This window comes from Ailuropoda melanoleuca, chromosome 11, assembly GCF_002007445.2.
Source record: "Ailuropoda melanoleuca isolate Jingjing chromosome 11, ASM200744v2, whole genome shotgun sequence".
NCBI lineage: Eukaryota > Metazoa > Chordata > Mammalia > Carnivora > Ursidae > Ailuropoda > Ailuropoda melanoleuca.
The window spans coordinates 97,870,730-97,890,903 of record NC_048228.1 but is presented as its reverse complement, the minus strand read 5'-3'; the positions used below and the strand labels follow the sequence as shown (position 1 = coordinate 97,890,903).

At 42.8% G+C, this 20,174-nt stretch overlaps 1 long non-coding RNA gene across 1 annotated transcript in view; it reads left to right on the top strand.

Annotated features, from left to right (window-relative positions):
• The window catches only part of LOC109489151, a 53,605-nt gene extending 33,632 nt beyond the window's left edge, over positions 1-19,973 (top strand). The window contains exon 3 of the long non-coding RNA XR_002142098.1: positions 19,945-19,973. This is a non-coding gene — a long non-coding RNA (uncharacterized LOC109489151). The remainder of the gene's footprint in view (positions 1-19,944) is intronic.
• The last annotated feature ends 201 nt before the right edge of the window (positions 19,974-20,174 follow it).

Sequence of the window (20,174 nt, the reverse complement as noted above, 5' to 3'; positions counted from 1 at the left end):
AGGGAGGAACGGAACAGAGACAGTGAGGAAAGGAAGGAAGGAACTGACCTTCATGGTAACTAAAAAGTCCAGGTGCTGGTGTTTTCACCTGCCTTATCTTTTCATCTTCCCACCGAGTCTATGAGCTTCTATGAACAACTCTATTCTTATCACTGTGGAAACCAAATGAAGGTGATACCACTGGGAATAAACCCAAATCACTCTGTAACCCCACTCCAGCTGTAAGCCCGCAGGGAGAGCACTGTCATTTGCAACACGGACCGCCAGCCCCTGACACCACTGGGAACTCCACCTCTGGAGCCCCCGGATCTCTCACAGCATGGACTCTTTGGGAGCCCACCTTTTGGGCAAAACTAGCTTCTACCTGACAGGCAGTCTGCAGATAGATTTTTGCTCACATGAATATACCAAAGCTATTAGGGATTCTGGAAAAGAGACTTCTGGTTTCTACTTAGAAGGAATGGACTCTACAGAGCGGAATTCCCCCCAGAGGAAGGGTGTTCAAAGGTGCTGTATGCACAGAAAGAGTAGCTAATGCCTACCATTGCAGGAAAATTCGTAAACAGCCCATCTTCCAGAAAAGACTGTTTTGTGTATTTTCAAGGCAAGGGTTAATTCTAAGTTACAAGTGAAGACAGGTGAACCCCGAAAAGTTTAGGGTCTCTGAACTGCCTAAGCCCTTGAGATTTGGGGGAGCTTTACTCTAGAAAAGCAAGGCTTTTAACTCTAAGCTCTAACCACCTCTCCTGTGTCCTTGAAGCGTAAGTAAATCCTGCCCACTAGCTTCTCTGTTTAACAGGATTGTGTGCTGCTGACAGAAACAGTCTTTTCCAAATCCTCCCACTCCTTCCTCCTTGTGTTTATCTTGACCCTGACTTTCCCTCACCACTCCCCAAGTAGCCACATGCAAGGGATCATTCTAGAGCATGAGCGAAGAGTGCAGGCCACTCTAAAGTATGGAGAGGACATGGGAAGTTCCTTCCTAGAAATATGTCCTTCCATGACCCTAAAAGGGCACAAGAATGGAAAAGTAGCTGGGGATTCAAACCCCAGTCTAGCTGGGTTCATGCCGTAGTATGAGGGGAAAAAACCAGAGCCGAAATGAGCATGCACAATGGCAAAAACACTTTCAAAAAGGAACTTCCATTTTATTAAATTTGTTTCTTAAAACCATAAATTCTAGGAAGAAGCCAGCAAGTTGTTTCTGGATGGGATTTTGATTCTTTTAAGGGTGAACGTGAGCACAATAAAATGGAGAAAAGAATAAATTAAGCTTTCCAAATCTAGGAAGGCTGGGGAAAGCAAACAACACAGCAAAAATGCAGAATGATTAGACCCCAGTCAACAATGTAGAAAATTTAGATGGGATTAAAAAATATATATCAAGACAAAAAGTACCAAACATCCCTAATGCCACAAATTTCCAAGTGACCAAAATCCTTTTTTTTAATGTATAATTTTAAAAAGTCCACAACTGTCGCATACATGTACAATAAGAGAAGCCCAGCTGGGGGCTTCAGCTCAGCTGTGGCTAAAAAGAGGCAAGGGGCTTCATGGAGAAACTGAACGCAGACCAATCAAAAGGTCCAGATGGCACAAATTCTTAGGTCTTAAAAAAAATAGATAATAAACCTACTGAATCGTTGCCATCTTTATAAGTCAAATTGTGGTACAGTCCCTAAACACCTTTTATCTGAAGGGTTTTTGTTTTTTCTTCTCCAGTCTTTTAATACAGGTTGAGGAAAATTCTTCCCGAATGAGATATAGTCCTTGCCAATAACAAGCATCCATCCGAGATCCAAATCCAGAAAAATTATACAACTTAACATGCAGTCAGGGTAAAGCTTTGAAAAGTGATAATGAGATTCCTCCAAGTTGGACCCGCTTCCAGGTTCTCAGGGAAGACTGCTTTACCAGGCCGAGCGTCGTTGGTTCACATGGAGAACTATACACAGGACAACATTGGCTGCAAAGAACCAGGCTTGGTGTCAGGACATCTGGGGTCAGTCCTCTCTCCCCATCATGAGTGGGGTGACCTTGGGCGAGTAAATTAACCTCTCTGAGTCTTGTCACCCTGAACTATGAAACCCAGAAAATAAGGCCTATTGCGCCACTCACATGGAATTTAAGAGTTATAAAATGCCATCAAAACATAAGCTAATGTTATCATTTTTGACTGTTACTATTCTGAGAAAAATCCCAAGATTCTGGAAGCAATGAAAATGAGCTTTCACCCATGCCAGGCAATCTAAAACTTATGCTGGAGAAAATGTTTTGAAATTATAAAAGATAATACTGATTGCATTGATGGTAAATTTCAGACATCATAGTGGGGAAACTACCATTATTTGTTGCGTGCCTGACCCTATGCTTAGAGCTTTACGTACATTACCTGAAGTTTCATCCAATGAAGTGGAGTGCGTCCCAGCCCCATCCTTGCAAACTCTGAGACTGAGCTGCATATCCAAGATCTCATCAGTGGGTGGGTGGAAGAGCTAGGGCCCAGCCCAGGAGGTCTGAATCCAGAAACTGCCCTTTTCAGGGACACCAGGCCCTGGCATGAAAGACAGAAAGAGAAATAATGCCGACAGAAGACGGTGACAACAAGAGAAGCCCTTGTATCGATCATGGAAATGGAAAGTCAGTTAAAACAGAGAATCAGAAAAATGCTACATGTAAACTTTAAGTATTTTACTTTAACTTAAAATACATAAATATGAGTTCATTTAATAAAATCAATATTTGAAAGTTGCTTAGAAAAAGAAACACAGCTTTTGAAACATATTTTTGAAGCATGTATGTTTTTTATATGTCGTAACTAGTTGACTACTGATTCAATACAACAAAGTCCATGCAGGGCCACTTTGGCCACTGAATGATGAGAAGATCTAGCCTCTAGATTCGATATCACATGTCCTTTTCCCTGTCTTCTTCGTTTGTTTTTTGATTTGTCTGTGTCTGTCATAGCCTGAAGGTCTTCTTTCCTGATGCTAAGTTTATACTGCAATAAATAGGAATCATTAGTTCACTGTTATATATCATCTCTCTGTAAATCACTGGAACGGCCAATTTGTCTGGGATCAGTTACTAAACCATGTTCTTAATTATTCTCTTGTAGTTCAGAATTTTTCCAATATTGTCAACCTCAGGCAACATTTTTCTCTTCTCTGAGATTTAGTAAATTTTGAACTGGGAATTTCAGTCTCCACTAAATGTTACATCCAAAAAAAAAAAAAAGAAAAGAAAAAATCTCCTTTAATGTTAACAATTTTTAATGATTATATGTAACCTCTAGTCTTGCCTCTTATTTCTTTTAAAATGAAACTCCAATATTATTTCTTAAAACATTTTATAGGCCCTTGATCCGTAAGTTGGAACAAAGAAATGCACTCTGTTGTAACAACTTGGCATTTTTTTAAATCACTTTCTTTACTATATTCATAACCAAAACATGAAGAAGCATTATTTTATACCATAAGCCTCCAAAGTTTTTGCCAGTAATACAAGGCAAGAGAAATTTTACCACAATTAGAAAATTCATATTACATGTACACACATCCCACACTCACACATACACACACAAAACAGTTTCGTGAAATGCCTTTACAACATACAATGCACATGGATATTTTCTATTCTGCTTTATTATATTTCATTTTTTAAAAATCTTTTTCCCAGTAAATTTTATGACCCCCTCCAAGGAATCAAGACCCACAATTTAGAAAACATTGATAAAGAAAGAATAAGCTTTCCGGATGTGTATTCCCTTCAAGTGTTTCCTCACAGAATGTATAAATTCATGGGGAAAAAAATCAATTTATAGAGTAATTCGGGGTCTCTCCACGCCGATTTTTGTGAAGAGTACTTATCTCAAAAAGCAAACAATTTGTATCTCTTAAATCTTGGAGATTTTTACTTTTGCCAATAATAACAATTTTTTTTAAAGATTTTATTTATTTATTTGACAGAGATAGAGACAGCCAGCGAGAGAGGGAACACAAGTAGGGGGAGTGGGAGGGGAAGAAGCAGGCTCATAGCAGAGGAGCCTGATGTGGGGCTCAATCCCATAACGCCGGGACCACGCCCTGAGCTGAAGGCAGATGCCTAACCACTGTGCCACCCAGGCACCCCTGCCAATAATAACAAGTCAGAACTTGGCATTCCAGTAGCATGGCCACAGGCAGCTGCTGAGAATCTTTGCTTGGATTTTGTGTATACTGGTAGCACTTGCTTCACTTTTTCCACCAGGGTTTCTGGAAAACACCTTAGCATTTAGAACTGTTTCAACTCTAGTGGAGAGTTATTCCCTAAGAAAATTTTCCCTATTGATGAGTGACTTGAACTCCTCCATACATTTTCAAGCAGCAGATTGATCCGTAGGTAATTTGTACCGTCCAGGGCCCAATGGCTGGGGAGCATGGCTTCCTCCTATGTATACGTCATTCATCAATTGCTGTAAAGATTTAGGTGCAGTCAATCTTTTGGTGTAGGACCAAGGCCTTTCTGTAATTATTGGTCCACGAATTGGCATTCTGTGTCTTCTTTCTTGCATAAGCCACACCTATAATATATCAACTCTGAGCATTACTTTTGTTTTTTTCAAAGTAGAACAAAAATTTAAACACACTTGGAACAACATGTGATTATAGAACTCTTCTAGATGCTACAGTGCTCCCCCAAACTTTTTTTTAAGATTTGTCTTATTTCTTAGCAATCTCCACACCCAACGTGGGGCTCGAACCCACAGCCCCTAGATCCAGAGTCGCATACTCTACTGACTGAGCCAGCCAGGCGCCACCCCCTGCCCAAACTTTTACAGTTATCTTACCACATCTCATTTGACTCTAGCTTCTTCTTAAGCAGCATCCTCTAAAATCTAAATTATTCAACTAGATTTTCATAGAAACAATCCTCTTTATTTTCACATCCATAATGCATTGGTTTATGGAACATTTAGTCACATTATATAATTATAATAACAAGTGAACATTGTGTATACACAATTGGAGAAAATATAACCGACTCTTGATAAGCATACAATTCGGATGGAAGCATTAGTGCACACAGACTACAGCAAGAGGTCTACTGGCAATGAGCATTCAGGGTGTGGTTTACAGAAGAAAAGGAAAGCATTGGGCAATCCAAGAGTAGGTAAAGGGGATGTGGGTTAAGAGAGCTTCTCTGTCCCACAGTAGAGGTAGGAACAAAGCTCTATGGGAAGAGGTCAAGAAGGTCCCAAGTCAAGAATTAAAGTGTTGCCACTTTATTTAGGAGACACAAGCCCAGGGGGTAAGGGCTACAGAGGAAGGGGGAATGAAATAAAAAGATACTGAACAGCGCAATGCAATAGAAGGGCTACCACTTCACAATATGCAAGAGACATAGCTGGCATCTCAAGAAGTATGTTTACTCGCTGCACAAGACTTCTCTGGAAAGTTCACAGAGAAACCACACCTCTGACCACCCCACGAAAGGGCAAAAGGAGTTGAAATTTATTGACCCTGGTCCTCTAATCGCTGGCTTCCGCTAGTGGAGCGTCTCCCTGCAGTGAGTTGGTCCTCTGTAGTTCAGGAGCACCGTCCTGTCCCTCAGCATCTAATCAAGGACCTGGATCCCATATGCAAACAGTTGGACTTTTCAGTCTCAGCCTTAAAAGTCTAAAAGAGAGGGACTCAGCATGTGATGCATGAAGGTAATGCAAGTTCAGAGCTTCAGTTCAGGTTCCAACCAGCTCAGGGATCTCATCAGAATTCCAGCGAAGGAAGGAATGACATTATCCAGAAAGTGTGCAGCTGCATGGGAAAGAAGGGGGTACTCGAGAGAGTCTGAGAAAGCACACAAGGTTCCTGCCCGACACAGAAAGCTTGACAGAGAAAGCTTTGCATTTTAAAAGACAGAGAATCAGGGTAAGGACATTCCAGGAAGAAGGAATGGTGCATTTTCAAAGACCCAATGGGAGGAAATAGTATGACTTTTTTAATGGACTGCAAACAGGAACATGTGGCTGACATATGGGGGCGTGCCGGAGTATGAGAGCAGAGAAAACTCAGCATGTTGGATGATGGCAGCCCCACCACACTACTGATTTACAAACAATGTACAATCAACAGAAACCCCCTATATCGTTATCCTTTCCCCACATCCGGACCCAACGAGCACCCAGGCATCCTGAGTCCTAGTTCTCATCCACATGCCCACTAGCGAATATCCTCCCAAGGAGAGGAGCACTCAGGGAAAAGATGGAATACAGATAAGGCTTAGAGAAAATAAAACTGTTCGTTTCTCCCAAATAATGCAGCCCACATATCTCACAGAATTAATGTTGACAGAATCCACAGAGTTTAGGGAAAAGCAAGAGCCAGAGCTCACATGATTTCTTCCAGCCATTTCAGAGCTCACAATTTCTCTGCCATTGGTAACCTACCGTGGAGAATTCATTTCATGCCTGTCTACTCTGGTAAAACCTTGGGATGAATTGAATTGTTACAAAAAGGTGAAAATTAGGAATGCCAAGAGTCATTTGATGCAGCTAATTAGCAGTCATCATCTCTGCAGTTTTGCACGTGCTTCTGACTTTCTTTACCTGTAAACTTAGTTTCTGAAGTTGTGTCTGATCAAAGAATTGTGAGAAACCCCTTTGCCTGTTGTCAAGGAAAAGGTCTTATCTCTTTACACTGGAGCATTAGAGAAAAATATTCACTTTTAAGTGATCTTCTGTTATTGGAATTATTTTGATCAAACTAAAAACCTGTAAGCTAGAATTTAGTTCAACTACATGCCAAGTGTAAGGGATGGAGAAATGAAAGAAACGGACCTGCCCTTCCAGTGGTTTCCACTGCATTTAGATTAATGTTCCTCTATTTTACTACAATAAAAAAAAGTTGGGGGAAAAAAAGTCCAAGTTCCTTGTGTGGGTTGGCAAGGAGGGGATGACATTATCCAGAATTCTGGATTTCCTGATTTCTGACCTTGCCTCTATGTATGGTCCCATCACTCAACACACTGCCTTAGTGGCCAGCTCTCATTTCTTCGAACACATCATACCTGCTCCCACCTCTGGGCCTCTGCATTTGCTGTCCCCACTGCCTGGAATGCTCTCTTCCCCTCCCCCCAACCCCCCAGCTCTTTACAAAACTTGGTTCCTTCACGACAGTCATCTATCAGCTTGAAAGTCACCTTCTCAACAAGTCCTTCCCTGACCCACATGTGTCAGTTAGGATATTTTCATCAACAAGTAACAAAGAAGACCCAGGAGAAATAGTGAAAACAAAGCTTTGGTAACTCATACAACATATAGCACAAGGGAAGGATTGTTCTGAGGTTGGGTAAGTCAATGGCATTGGGACTTCATCAAAGACCAAGTCCTTTCTGGCTTTCCACTCTGCACCTTCAGCAGGCCAGCTCTGCTCACATCAGGGTCACAGATTCCATGTATCATGAGGACAAGATGGTGTTCAGTGAACAAGATAGACATTTCTTTTCATGCAGTTCTTTTTTTTTTTTTTAAGATTTTATTTATTGGGGCACCTGGGTGGCTAAGTGGATGAACTGTCTGCCTTCAGCTCAGTCATGATCCCAGAGTCCTGGGATCAAGTTCTGCATCAAGCTCCCTGCTCCGCAGGGAGTCTGCTTCTCCCTCTTCCTCTGCCTTCTGCTCCCCCTGTTTGTGCTCTCTCTCTCTATCTCTGTCAAATAAATAAATAATAATAAGAAGAAGACTTTTTTTCCGAGGGAAAGAGAGCACATGTGCAGAGGGAGAAGCAGACGCCCCACTAAGCAGGGAACCTGATGCTGGACTCGATCCCGGGACTCTGGGATCATGACCTGAGCTGAAGGCAGATGCTTAACAGACTAAGCCACCCAGGTGTCCTTTCCATGCAGTTCTTATCAGCAAGAAAACTTCTATCAGAGGTCCCCAAATAGCCAACTCTCTGACCCCACTGGCCAGGGCCTAGCTTTACTCAAACTAATCACCGGCATAAAGGGAGAGACAACTACAATTGATATTGGGAGGGGTCTGGGGAAAGATGGCATTCGTAAGACGACCAGAGGCTAAGCGCCCAGAGAAATTCAAAGTTGTGCCCTCAAGTACAAGGAGTGAGGCAGGTTGGAGCAGGAATGGCTCCAATAAAAAGACAATCAGCAGTGACTACAACATCCAATCTCACACAGGCCCAGGCACACACTCTTTAACACAACTGACCTTTCACGTCTGTATAGAGCTGAGTTTAACATCCTTTTTCTCTTGTTCACTGACTTGTTTGTTGTCTGATGCACCCATGCAAAGGTAAGCTCCAGGAGGGCAAGGACCTTGGCCATTGTCTCAACAGGCTATTCCTGGGACCAGAACAGTGCCTGACACTTAGTGGCACATAGAAAATNAGCTCAACCGCCATGCCACCCAGGCGCCCCCCAGGCACACACTCTTTAACACAACTGACCTTTCACGTCTGTATAGAGCTGAGTTTAACATCCTTTTTCTCTTGTTCACTGACTTGTTTGTTGTCTGATGCACCCATGCAAAGGTAAGCTCCAGGAGGGCAAGGACCTTGGCCATTGTCTCAACAGGCTATTCCTGGGACCAGAACAGTGCCTGACACTTAGTGGCACATAGAAAATATTTTTGAATGAATGTATGCATGAATGTCCACATCCGTGTCCGTTCTACCTCTGTACCCTTTGTGGTACTTTGATATTCAACTTCACAAGCAGGAAAATCTACCAAGACTAAAGCACTTCAATAACTATAACCTCGAGAGACAACCACTAAGCTCATAGAACCCATCTTTCCTGATTTCAGTAAACCTTCACAGAAACTCAAAACAGAATGTAACGCTTTTCTCCCAAATTTTGCACCTTCTCCCATGATGATACCACTCCCCGTCCAGAAGCCCAAGGAAGAATATGGGGTGTCTTCCCCATTCTACCTTCTCCCTTACCCACGCCCACATCCAACAGTCAAGCCCTGAAGAACTTGGAAAATCCATCCCCTCCTCTCAATTCTCACTGTCACTGTTTTAGTTGGGTCGTGTTGAATAAACTCTAATATCCTTGCCAACTCAACTTTCTATGATACTTCGACTCCCATTTCCTTATTTTCCAAGGCTCAGCGTTAAAACACAACTATCAGAGAAGGATTGAGTTCATTATTATTTTGAATTATCATAATATCAGGAACATACATTTCTGCCTTTTCTGTTCTCGCTAAGGTTACATTTGAGAGGACAAGGAGGAAGAAAAGACAGTTTAAGCTGTTATTTTAAATGGCCATTTCTTAGCAGTGGAAGAAAAGCTAGAACATAACTCAGGGTTTTTAGCTTGATACTCAGCCAATTGTACAGAGTCCAATCCTGTAAAAAATCCATCAATATATAAAATAATGAAACAAAGAAAGTCCAACATCTTTTATGATTTTGGGATGTTAGCCATGGAGAACTTTTTGCTTTCAAACACATATCGTAATTATTGAGATGATGTTAAAGAAAATTTATGGACAACATGTGATACCGGCTCCAGTCTCCCAATCAGAAAATTCCATCTAGGGGCGCCTGGGTGGCACAGCGGTTAAGTGTCTGCCTTCGGCTCAGGGCGTGATCCCGGCATTATGAGATCGAGCCCCACATCGGGCTCCTCTGCTATGAGCCTGCTTCTTCCTCTCCCACTCCCCCTGCTTGTGTCCCCTCTCTCGCTGGCTGTCTCTATCTCTGTCGAATAAAGAAATTTAAAAATCTTTAAAAAAAAAAAAAAGAAAGAAAGAAAGAAAAAAAGAAAATTCCATCTATCCTCCAAATTCCCAGAACACTTGATATGGCACATTCATTCTCATCCTCTCTAGTACGTGTTAAATTATTTCTGACTTTATTATATCTCTTCTACTCACCTATGAGCTCACTGAAGACAAAGTCTAAGTGTATTAGGGATTCATAACTCGGGGTCACATACACAAAACGATCATTCTCTTTTCCAATCACTGCTTTCAGCCATACTCTGTTGAAACCCTCTCTTCCATCCCTTGATGGCACTTGGGTAGAATACATAACTTCGTGCTTACTTATAGTAATTAAAAGTCCTTTCTTTTTTACAACTTCAATTTCATCTCAGATACAAAGTTCTCCTCCTCTGTCTTGTGGGCTGGACATGTGGTTTGAGAGAATTTGAGGGTGAGGGTGTTCAGTCTAATTTTTCACTTCCTTCCTTTTTTCCCCTCAAGACAGGCTCTTAGCTCTCCAATTGTTGGAAATAGAGAAGGAATGGGGAGAACAGAGAAGGGACAAAATTTTCCTTACTCAACTAAATTGTTTGAATCGTCTCATTATATTTACTGCTTTCAACCACAGATGCCCTTTATATGGTGGGCATATATGTGTTGACTCTCCTGAGTGGCTCCCTCCAGGGTCCTGTGAAGTCTCCCCTTCTGTGAAACACAGATCTCTTCCACGGGAAACCGGGATTGCCTCACAGGTCCCCCACTCAGCTCCCACTGGTGTTGCAGTCTCCCCACCAGTAAACAGCCTGAGGTGAACAATGCCAGCTAATTGTGCAGCATCCTCTCCACCTCCAGGAAAATCACAACTTGGGGCATGTCAAATGATGAGAACACTGATTGCCTGGCTTCCAGCCTTTCCTAAGCTTTGCCAACTCCTTCCCACTCTTTTTTCTTCTACTCAGGAGTCAGACCCACTACCTAAGAACAGGTATATCTAAGGACCAAGATGACCATCACCACTTCTTGTGGCTGACCCCAATCTTACAAGGGAGGTGTTTATCACTTGACTTTGAGGGGGAAGAGGTGGGGTATCACTTCTCACTTTAACACTCTCCATCAACACAACTCATAGGCTCTCTTCCTCCTTCCTCCCCATCCTCTCCTTTATAACCTGGATGAGGAACCAAAGAGTGGTTTTGGTGAGGTCTGTCTTGCCACCTGTGAGGGATGCTAGCAGCTCTCTTTAGGTAGAGGGAACCACTGCCTCTGTGCTCTCTACTCTGGACTCTAGGTGGCTCTTCTGTAGCTGCAGGAAGAAGTCCTGTGCCACGTCCTCTCCCACGTGTAAGTCTTCTACTGCTACATAACAGATTGCCACAAACTCTGTAGCATAAAACAGCATCCATCCACCATCTCACAGTTTCCATGGGTCAAGAGTCCCAGCACAGTTTATCTTGGACGTCCACTCAGACTCTCAGAAGGCTACAATCATGGACAACATGTGATACCGCCTTTGGTCTCCCAATCAGAAAATTCCATCTATCCTCCAAATTCCCAGAACACTTGATATGGTACATTCATTCTCATGCTCTCTAGTAGCTCCATTTGTATCTGGAGGCTTGACTGGTGAAGAATCTCCTTGCAAACCTACTCAGGTTGTCACCAAAATTCATTTCGGTGCAAGTATATGACTCGGGTCCATGTTTTCTTGCTCTCTGTCATCCAGGGGCCAGTCTCAGCTTCTGGAGGCCACCCTTATGAGGTTCCTTGCCACACGGACCCTCTACAGACCCTCCCACAAACTGCAGATTACTTCTTCAAAACTAGCAGAATTATCTCTCACTCCAGTCTGCTCAGAGTTTTACATAGCATAACACAATGATGGGAGTGACTCCCACATCACCTTTACCATATTCTATTGTCTGAAGAAGTCACAGGTGCCACCCACACTCTGAGGGAGGGGATATACAAGGGTATGGTTCACTGGGGGCCACCTTAGGGCATGTCCACTGCACACAGGTTTCCCTCTTTCTTTCAGAATGTAGATGATATATGCAAATCACACCATGCTGAGTGAGACAAAAATGATTAAGGCAAACCTTTGTCCTCAGGAAGGTCAGATACAAGTGGAAAAGACAGTCCCATGAATGCCTAAATTGTAGCTTGTAATAAATGCCTGCATATAGTTATGTACAAAGCACCAGCCAGAGCCAGGAGCCCTAATTTTACAGAAAGAAGATGGGAAAAGTTCATGGAGGAGGTGCTGTTTGCATAGGCTTTTGAAAGAGGCGGGGGAAGAGGAGGAGGGCCCACAAGGTTTAGCACAGAGCTTTTTACCTGTATCAGGCATTCACCAAATGTGTGTTGAATAAAAAGCTAACAAATGTGAACAAAGAACTAATTTTCCAAATGAACAGAGTAAAGACTTAGGGAAACACTTGACATCACAGCAATTCCAACATAAAAATTTATGTAGGATTGGTGTTGAAGGTCTAACTGGCCACATACTGCAAAAGCCTTAAGAACTTGGAAGTCTTCAGAAGTCAGTCTCCTCATTTTATCCAGCATAGGTGACCAGAGAGTACAGAGCAGAGGAATATAGTCTCAGATCAAATGACAGGTAACTGGAAGGATGGAGCTCAGGGCAAGGGGCTGGCAGAACACCTGTCAAAAAAAAGGAAGAAGACAGATGTGTCCACGGCTGCAGCTAGACAGGTGGTTCTAGACCAGTGAAATGCAGGTGGTCATCCACTTCCAAAAGTTGTATTTTCAGACAACCTGCATGTTCATACAGCACATGCCAACACCATAACTGCCTTTGACCTACCCAAGAAAGACTTTCCTCCATGAGCTGACAAATGAACACTTCGAACTATTTAATGGTAGTATTTGCCAAACTCTTTTCTGACAGTGTCACCACCTTAGGCTGTACAGTAGTGTTTAATGCATAAATATGAATACAATATTGCAAAGATCTTTAAAGAGTTTCTGGGGAGCACACAGAGGGGTCTTTGAGATCCTGTGTTCCTCTCCCGTTTCCAGTTGGGACTGCTCCATTTCTTTGTGCTTTACAGACTGAGATCCCAGGAAGACCTTATTTCAAAAGAATTCCATTGTTTGTTTGCTTGTTTTTCCCCAAAACCACTGCCTTATTATATTTTGTCCTTTTTTAAATAAAAATAGGAAATTGGAAAAATGTCTTGACCCAAGTGATAGAAAACATAAGTCTCATAAACATATTATAATCAAAATTAAGATGGAAATCTTGAAGCATACTCAAAGCAGCAGAACTTCGCTTCAATTCAATGTTTAATGAACATAGCATGGGCCAACCAGACATGTGATTAATTGTGAAGGGAAAGAAGTGAAAGATTAACGTACAAAATATCATTAATAATGTAATGTTGAAGATGGTGACTAAAACTGAAGATGTAATTAGGGATTTTATGGTATTTCAAGCTCTCTGGAATGGGACTCTCACCATGACATGAATGTCTGTATCTTTCACACATTTGAGGTTAGCACATACATGTTTTTAGCAATGTGTATGTATGTACAAACCAGAAGACTATCTGCAAAACCAAAAGTGTTTTCATTAAATAAAATCGGGAATTAATGGCTGCCTCCAAGCAACGCATCTTGAATATATTATTCTCAGCACCTACAATATGCAACATATTCTTTCCTTTGGTTTTAGGTTTACTTTCAATATCCATCTCACAAATTTTAGTTTCAATCCAAATCTTTCTTTTATTCTCAATTCAGGTCTTTGCTTTCACTAAGAATTATAATCATTTTAACAAATCAAGAAAAAAAGCTTGAGAAAATCATGGCAAATACTTCTAACACTGGTCTTGCTTTCCTTTCCTGCCTGCTTCATTTCAAATTATTCAAAATTTAGAGAATTTCTGATCACCACAATAAGAAGCCAATAACAAGTCCTTGTTATGAGGAAATAAATCTAATGGAGATCCACTTTGCCTTGGCAGTGACAAAAAAATATATATTAAGACGAGCAGAATCACGGTGCAGAGGGATGATCTCCCCCTTCAAACGTTATGAGAAGGAGAAATTTAAGAAGCCTTAATGGGCAAATACTTTGATGGGCAGCAACTGAAAAACCTACTTTTCCAGATTTCCACTGTCTTCCTAGCTACTGCCTTGCATTTCTTTGTTTTCTGAGTCCTTTCAACAAATAGCCTGTCTCTCTGGAAATATTCAGCTATACAACAAGCATAAAACACCTATAATGGGCATTACACCATCCTAGGTGCTACGGACGATTCAGAGTTGAGCTTAGCTGAGAGTTCGCTGTGTAGCAGGGGAGCTAATTCATGTAATCTAACAAAACACAAAAATATACAAATGCTTAAAGAGAGAAAAAGATGAGGTTTTTTTGGAGAAGGTAGCATTTGAGCTGGTTTTGAAATATTGGTAAGATTTAGACTTGCAAAGATGAAGGCATCCCTAGAAAGGGAACTCATGAATAAACATGCCAAAATGATAAAGTACAAAATAGTTCAGAAAATGAAACCCAGAACTTGGGCTTTGCAAACTGAAAGACTCAGTTTCAAATCCTAGCTGATTAAGCCAGTTCAAACACCTTCTTGGAAGGCACAAAGGACTCTTCTCTGGGATGTGGAAATGTGATGTTGAGATGCAGACATTACTTGGGTACGTTGAGGCACATTATCTCCCACACTGCCCCATTCTTTCCTTCCCACCTTGTGCTATGTTTATGCTTCATTACTCAGACACATAAAGCCACCTGCCCAAGGGCAACCATGTTTCAAAGCTTGGATTCAGACTGACATCTCTTATCATTTCAAAGCCTCCACTCAGCCAAGATCAAGCTGCCCACATCTCCTTGCCTCCCCCACTAGAATCTGTCTCCTCTAGTTTTAACCATCCTGGGAGCCCAGCATACACGCATCCCACCCACACCTTGCTAGGCAACCAGCAGCACTGGGAAAAAAAAGAAGCAGCACGAGCTTAATTCCACCAATTGACCTTTGTTCTTATTACTTCTTGGAACCATTTTAAGTCACAAACAAATAAGTGGCCACCATATGCATTGCCTGGGTCTAAACTTCTTACATGTGTCAATTTATAACAACGTGGAAAATGCCAACTGAACAGAAGATTCAACATCCTGGGCCCAGTAAACTAAGAAAAGGAAAAAAGATATTAAATATCACAATGACCCACTTTACTATGATACATCAAGATATATTCAACCTCCATTTGGGCAATATCTTCCCAGCCATGGCGGGGAAGAGAAGGTGAACACCCTCTTGCCAGTGAGTAGTGAGCTACTCCATGATGAAAGAAGTCATCTTCTAAGAGTATGCGTGAAGCAATGAAGGCAGTCCTTCCTAGGCGTCATTAACATGGCATCTTAGCTCAGGCTGCTGTAACAAATTACCAGACTGGCTTGCTTAAACAACAAACATTTATTTCTCACAGCTGTGGAGATCGGGAAGTCTAAGATCAGGGAGCTGGCAGATTCAGTGTCTGATGACAGCCCGCTCCCTGGTTTGCAGATGGCCATATTCTCAAGTAGCCTCACACAGCAGAAAGCAGAGAGAGGCCACACTCTCATCAATGAAGACACCACTCTCACGATCTAGTACCTTCCAAAGACCCCACCTCTTAATACTATCACATTGAGAGTTAGGATTTGGACCTGTGAACTTGGAGGGGACAGACACATTCAGTCTATAACATGTGGTCTTTACAATCACTCTATAATGAAGGTTGTTTTCATCTTGCTTAAATGTGAGGACTCCCAGCTCAAAGATGTTAAGTAATATGCCTAAAGTTGTATCACAAATTAGTCTCCAAGCAAGAAGCAGAAATTCAAACTTGGCTCTGCTGGCTGTAACTTCTAACCTCTCGTCCCTGTACAGACATATGTCCCAGCGCCAGTCCTTCAGAATCCACCCCACCGTGACTCCCCATCTGACCTCTCCTTTCTAAACTCTGCTCTTGTTCTACCCTAAACTCTCTAATTCACCAAGATTTGAGTACTCACAACATGCTAAGTACTGTTCCGAATGATTTACAAGCACACCACCACTTAATTTTCCCAACAGCCTGATGAAGTAGGCAGAGCCAGTCCTCATAATGGCCATTCTGATCATGAATTGCATCCGTTGTGATTGGTCAGTGCCATGCCAACCAGTTGCTAAATACTTTTATCACCTCACTCCACACTTCTCTAAGGCCTCTGCCAATTCCAAAGGGGCCTGGATTCAAATAGCTCATCTGCCTCTCATTTATCAACTCTGTGCACTCAGATGAACAGGTAGCCTCTGTGAGCTTCTATCTCCTTATCTGTAAAATGGGGCTACAACATCCAATTCAAATACTTGTCATGAGGTCTACGTCTAAACAGCTATGGTCATGAGCATGGCTGACTTGTGGCAGCCACTGAATTATTATTAACATTGCTGTCCTTATTACTTGTTATTGTTGTTTTTAAAAAGTCCCCCCTTCAAAAGTCATTTAAGATTCTTTACAACTTATTTACATTACTGTTCCTCAAACTTAGTGTGTCTTCCTGGACCCCCATCAACAATCACATAAATAGGAAATGTGTTTCCATTCCCCATGGTCCTGATCATGCTAGTCTCAGTCTGCCTTTCTCATTTCTCCACCTATGGAAAAAATTTCTAATAATGTCCAGCTCAGTGTCAATGGCACCTTTCAAAAGAAGCCTTCTCCAATCCTTCCACCAGAATTAATCATCTTAAATTACCAGTGCACATTGCCCTTACTTCTAGTGAACAATTTCTTTTCTTTTTTTTCTCATTTACTATTCATTCATTCATTCACCTCCCTAAGGGCTAGAACCTCTTCCACTCATGTCTGCATCTCCCACAGTATCTAACTGAATACATAAAGAGAGAAAAGGAAGAGAGGTGGTGAGCAGAGAAGAGATGGTCCAGAGATGAGCACAATGGAGGATAAGATGGGACAGACACTGGGTCACAAGGGAGGACTTATGATTGACCAGGGCTGTGTGTCACTAATATCCTGGGTATCATGCATCAGAATAAATTTTCTGGGCTCTAGTAGGACCCTAATTAGGTGGTTGGTTTTAATCAAGTCAGTTTACCTCTCTGGGCCTCTATGTCCTTGCTTGTAAAATGAAATAAATGCACTAAGTCTCAAGGGACTCTTCCAACACTCAATTCCATGCATCCATGCCCCAACTCCAGAAACACTGCCATTGCCCCTAAGCTTGCAATGATTACACTGTGATGTCACTGCCTGACTCTTCCATGCAAGTCTGAGCTCCTGCAAGACATGTACCATGCAATGGATCTTGTTAGCCACTGTTTCCTTTGCACTCAGTGCCGGACCCGGCATTATTTTGCTGAATGAATGAATGAATGAATGAATGACCCGAAGGAATAAAGAGATCCAAAAACCCCAGGCCCAGGCAGATGGTGTGGCAATGACTTATGGCTTCTGGTGACAGAATTGGGTGCAAACAGGCTGCCCCATATGTCCCAGTTTGCTGGGACAGTTCCAGTTTTTGCCTATTGTCCCAATGAAAGTGTTACAGCATCCCCTTTCTCCTTACAAGTGTTCCCATTGGATGATAAATTCAATGGTCACCCAGGAATGAGGGAGTCCAGTGTTCTTGGTACTGACTATGCACCAGTTGCCTCAATCAGCCATTCTCCATACATGTTCTTTGTCAACCTACCTCAGAACCCCTAAAAAAAGAAAATTGAGGCTCAGAAAATTTATGTAAATGGCTGAAAACCTCAAAGCCACTAATAAGGAGAAACTAGACCCACATCCTGGACTATCTGGATCCAAAGTCTGTACTTTCTTCACTTCCATGTGGTTGGATCATGGGGAAGAGCAGAAAATGGGAAAGGTCATGGTTCTCTGGACTCAGGATGACATTTCTCCTACTTTTGCCTCTTTTGTTACATTCCCTCTATTCCTAATTTCTTTGCTGAGTCCTGCCCAGGATGGCCACTGTTCAAGATTAAGGCTGTAAAAGAGAACTGTGCTCTATAACTCAGAGAGAAGAAGCCACAAAGTTCTTGAGTGAACACAGGGCAGGAGTCGATCTTCACGGTGCAAGGGAGGATGTGTGCAGAGCAAGCAGACTCAGAGGCAGCACAGCACTGGGGTTTCTCCCCAGACACAGCTGCGAAGAGGAGAATGTGGGTTTTGTGAGTCTGTCTGTCTGGGTTTGAGTCCTGATTAGCCAGTTCTGCCTTTTTGATGTTGGGCTGCTTAGGTAGCCACTCACAGGTTCGATTTCTTCATCAGTAATGACCCATTGCTGCTGGTTGTCACAAGAAGACCTGTTCTCACCAGCCACTGGTAGAGAGGGACAGTGCAGTTAGAGCTTAGGGTCTTAGGGCTCCGCCTGTCTGTGAACTAGATTCCCCAGGCAAATAAATCCTCTATCCTCTCCCTAGCCTCCAATGTATCCTCCAACTGGAATCTGAGGACTCTTGAACCTCCCTCCCTCCAATATCTCCACCATCTCTCCCGGGTATCCTCTCACTCCGAGTTCATGGCAACGGCCTTCTGCTTTGCCCTTCTCCCTTCCCTCCACCAATTTATTCTCCACTCTGATTCCAGATGGATTTCTTTTAAAGTGCAAATCTATTCATATCACTTGCCTACTTAAAATTCTCCTGTCGTTTCCTCTTGCCCTCAGAAGCAGTTCAAACTCCTTGGAGAGAATTACATGGCCAGGGTGCCCTCGCCCCATCATTTCCTGCTCTCTAGCCAGAGTGAACGTCTCTTGGTTCCATTAAGGGGCCACACTCACTCCTGCCTCCGGGTTCTTGGGTTCTCGTGATGCTTTTCTCTGTTCCTGGAATGTTCTTTTCCCCTGCCCATCCTCCACCCAACTCATTCACTCACTCCTCTGGTTAACTCTTTCAGGCCATTTAAATCTTAGCCTGGGGGTGCCTGGGTGGCGCAGTCGTTAAGCATCTGCCTTCGGCTCAGGTAGTGATCCCAGTGTTCTGGGATCGAGCCCCACATCAGGCTCCTCCGCTATGAGCCTGCTTCTTCCTCTCCCACTCCCCCTGCTTGTGTTCCCTCTCTCTTACTGGCTGTCTCTATCTCTGTCAAATAAATTTTTAAAAAATCTTTAAAAAAAAAATCTTAGCCTGAACTCCACTTAGAAGATAAGCCTGTTCTCACCCCACATGCCAACCAAGGTTAACCAATTACGTAACTCAAAGCCCCTCGTAAAATTCAGGCCACTTTGAATGACTCATTCAGGGGCTCTTTTTACCTCCAGACTGAACCTCCATGGAAGAGGGGACCATATCTGACTTGCATCCTGCTGCATCCCTGCACAATGGGGAATCAGAGGCAAGGCAGAAATCCCATTTGTTCAGCCACATACTCATTCATTCATTCTTCAATTCTTTCCATTGTGGTAGAGTGGGCATTTCTCTCCTCTTTCCATCACCTTCTCTCTGCTACTGTCTATAAGAAAGGACTGTGCCCTGTAACACAGGGAGAAGAAAGGCTCACAGACTTTTTGAGAGTATCAGCCAGCAGGAGTTGACCCTCACAGTGTAAGAGGTTAAATGTCTTTGAGGCCCTGAAGCCAGACCTTGGTGAGGACCTCTCTGTCTTTTCCTTTCCTCTAAAGGCAGCATGTGAAACCCTCACTCTGCCACATGCCCCTTCCCAGCAGTGCAACCATGTGGAGCAGGGAATGGCACAAATTTAAGCAAGATACTAGGAGAAGGCAGAAGCTTTAAGAAAGGACCAAAGAGGGGAAAAGGAAGAAGTTCTGGGTGGACCCTAAGAGACCCCAGCTAAATCCCCCAGCTAGAAGTGGACTAGAGAAACCACCAGAATCTCTACCACCCTGTGGATCCTGGATAGTTTGGAACATATGTATTCCTTAGGCCTGCAATAGAAGACGGATTAAATGTTTGCCAAAATTCCCTGTATGTGCTTGTAAATGGCCGATCACGTTGTGTGTAGTCTTCCTTGGCAAACTCTAGTGGCCATCCACCACAATCCATGTATTCCTTCTTCAGTAGGATAGAATTTAAGTTGGGGTAATGTAGACTATGCGTACACTTCCCAGGCTCCCGTACTGCTAGCTGTGCATGCTAAGTGTACAACCAGGTTTAGACCAATGGGATGTAAATGGTAATGACATGTGGAACTCCTGCACCATCACCAAGCCACTGGCTCTGAAAAGCTTCTATTTCCTTCCCCATGAACAGCATCATAGAGGGACCATGCAAATGAGGACAAAGTCATAAGGAATGCACAGCAAGAACATGAAAGAAAGGAACATGGGTCCATGAATGGCCCCATGAAGCAGAGCAGCTCACCAGACTCAACTGCTCGCCTCAACGATGTTTTGTGAGAGTACAATAAACTCATCTTCCTTAAGTCATGGTATTTACAGCATCTTGGTTATAGCAGGTTAGCCATCATCCTAATTAACACA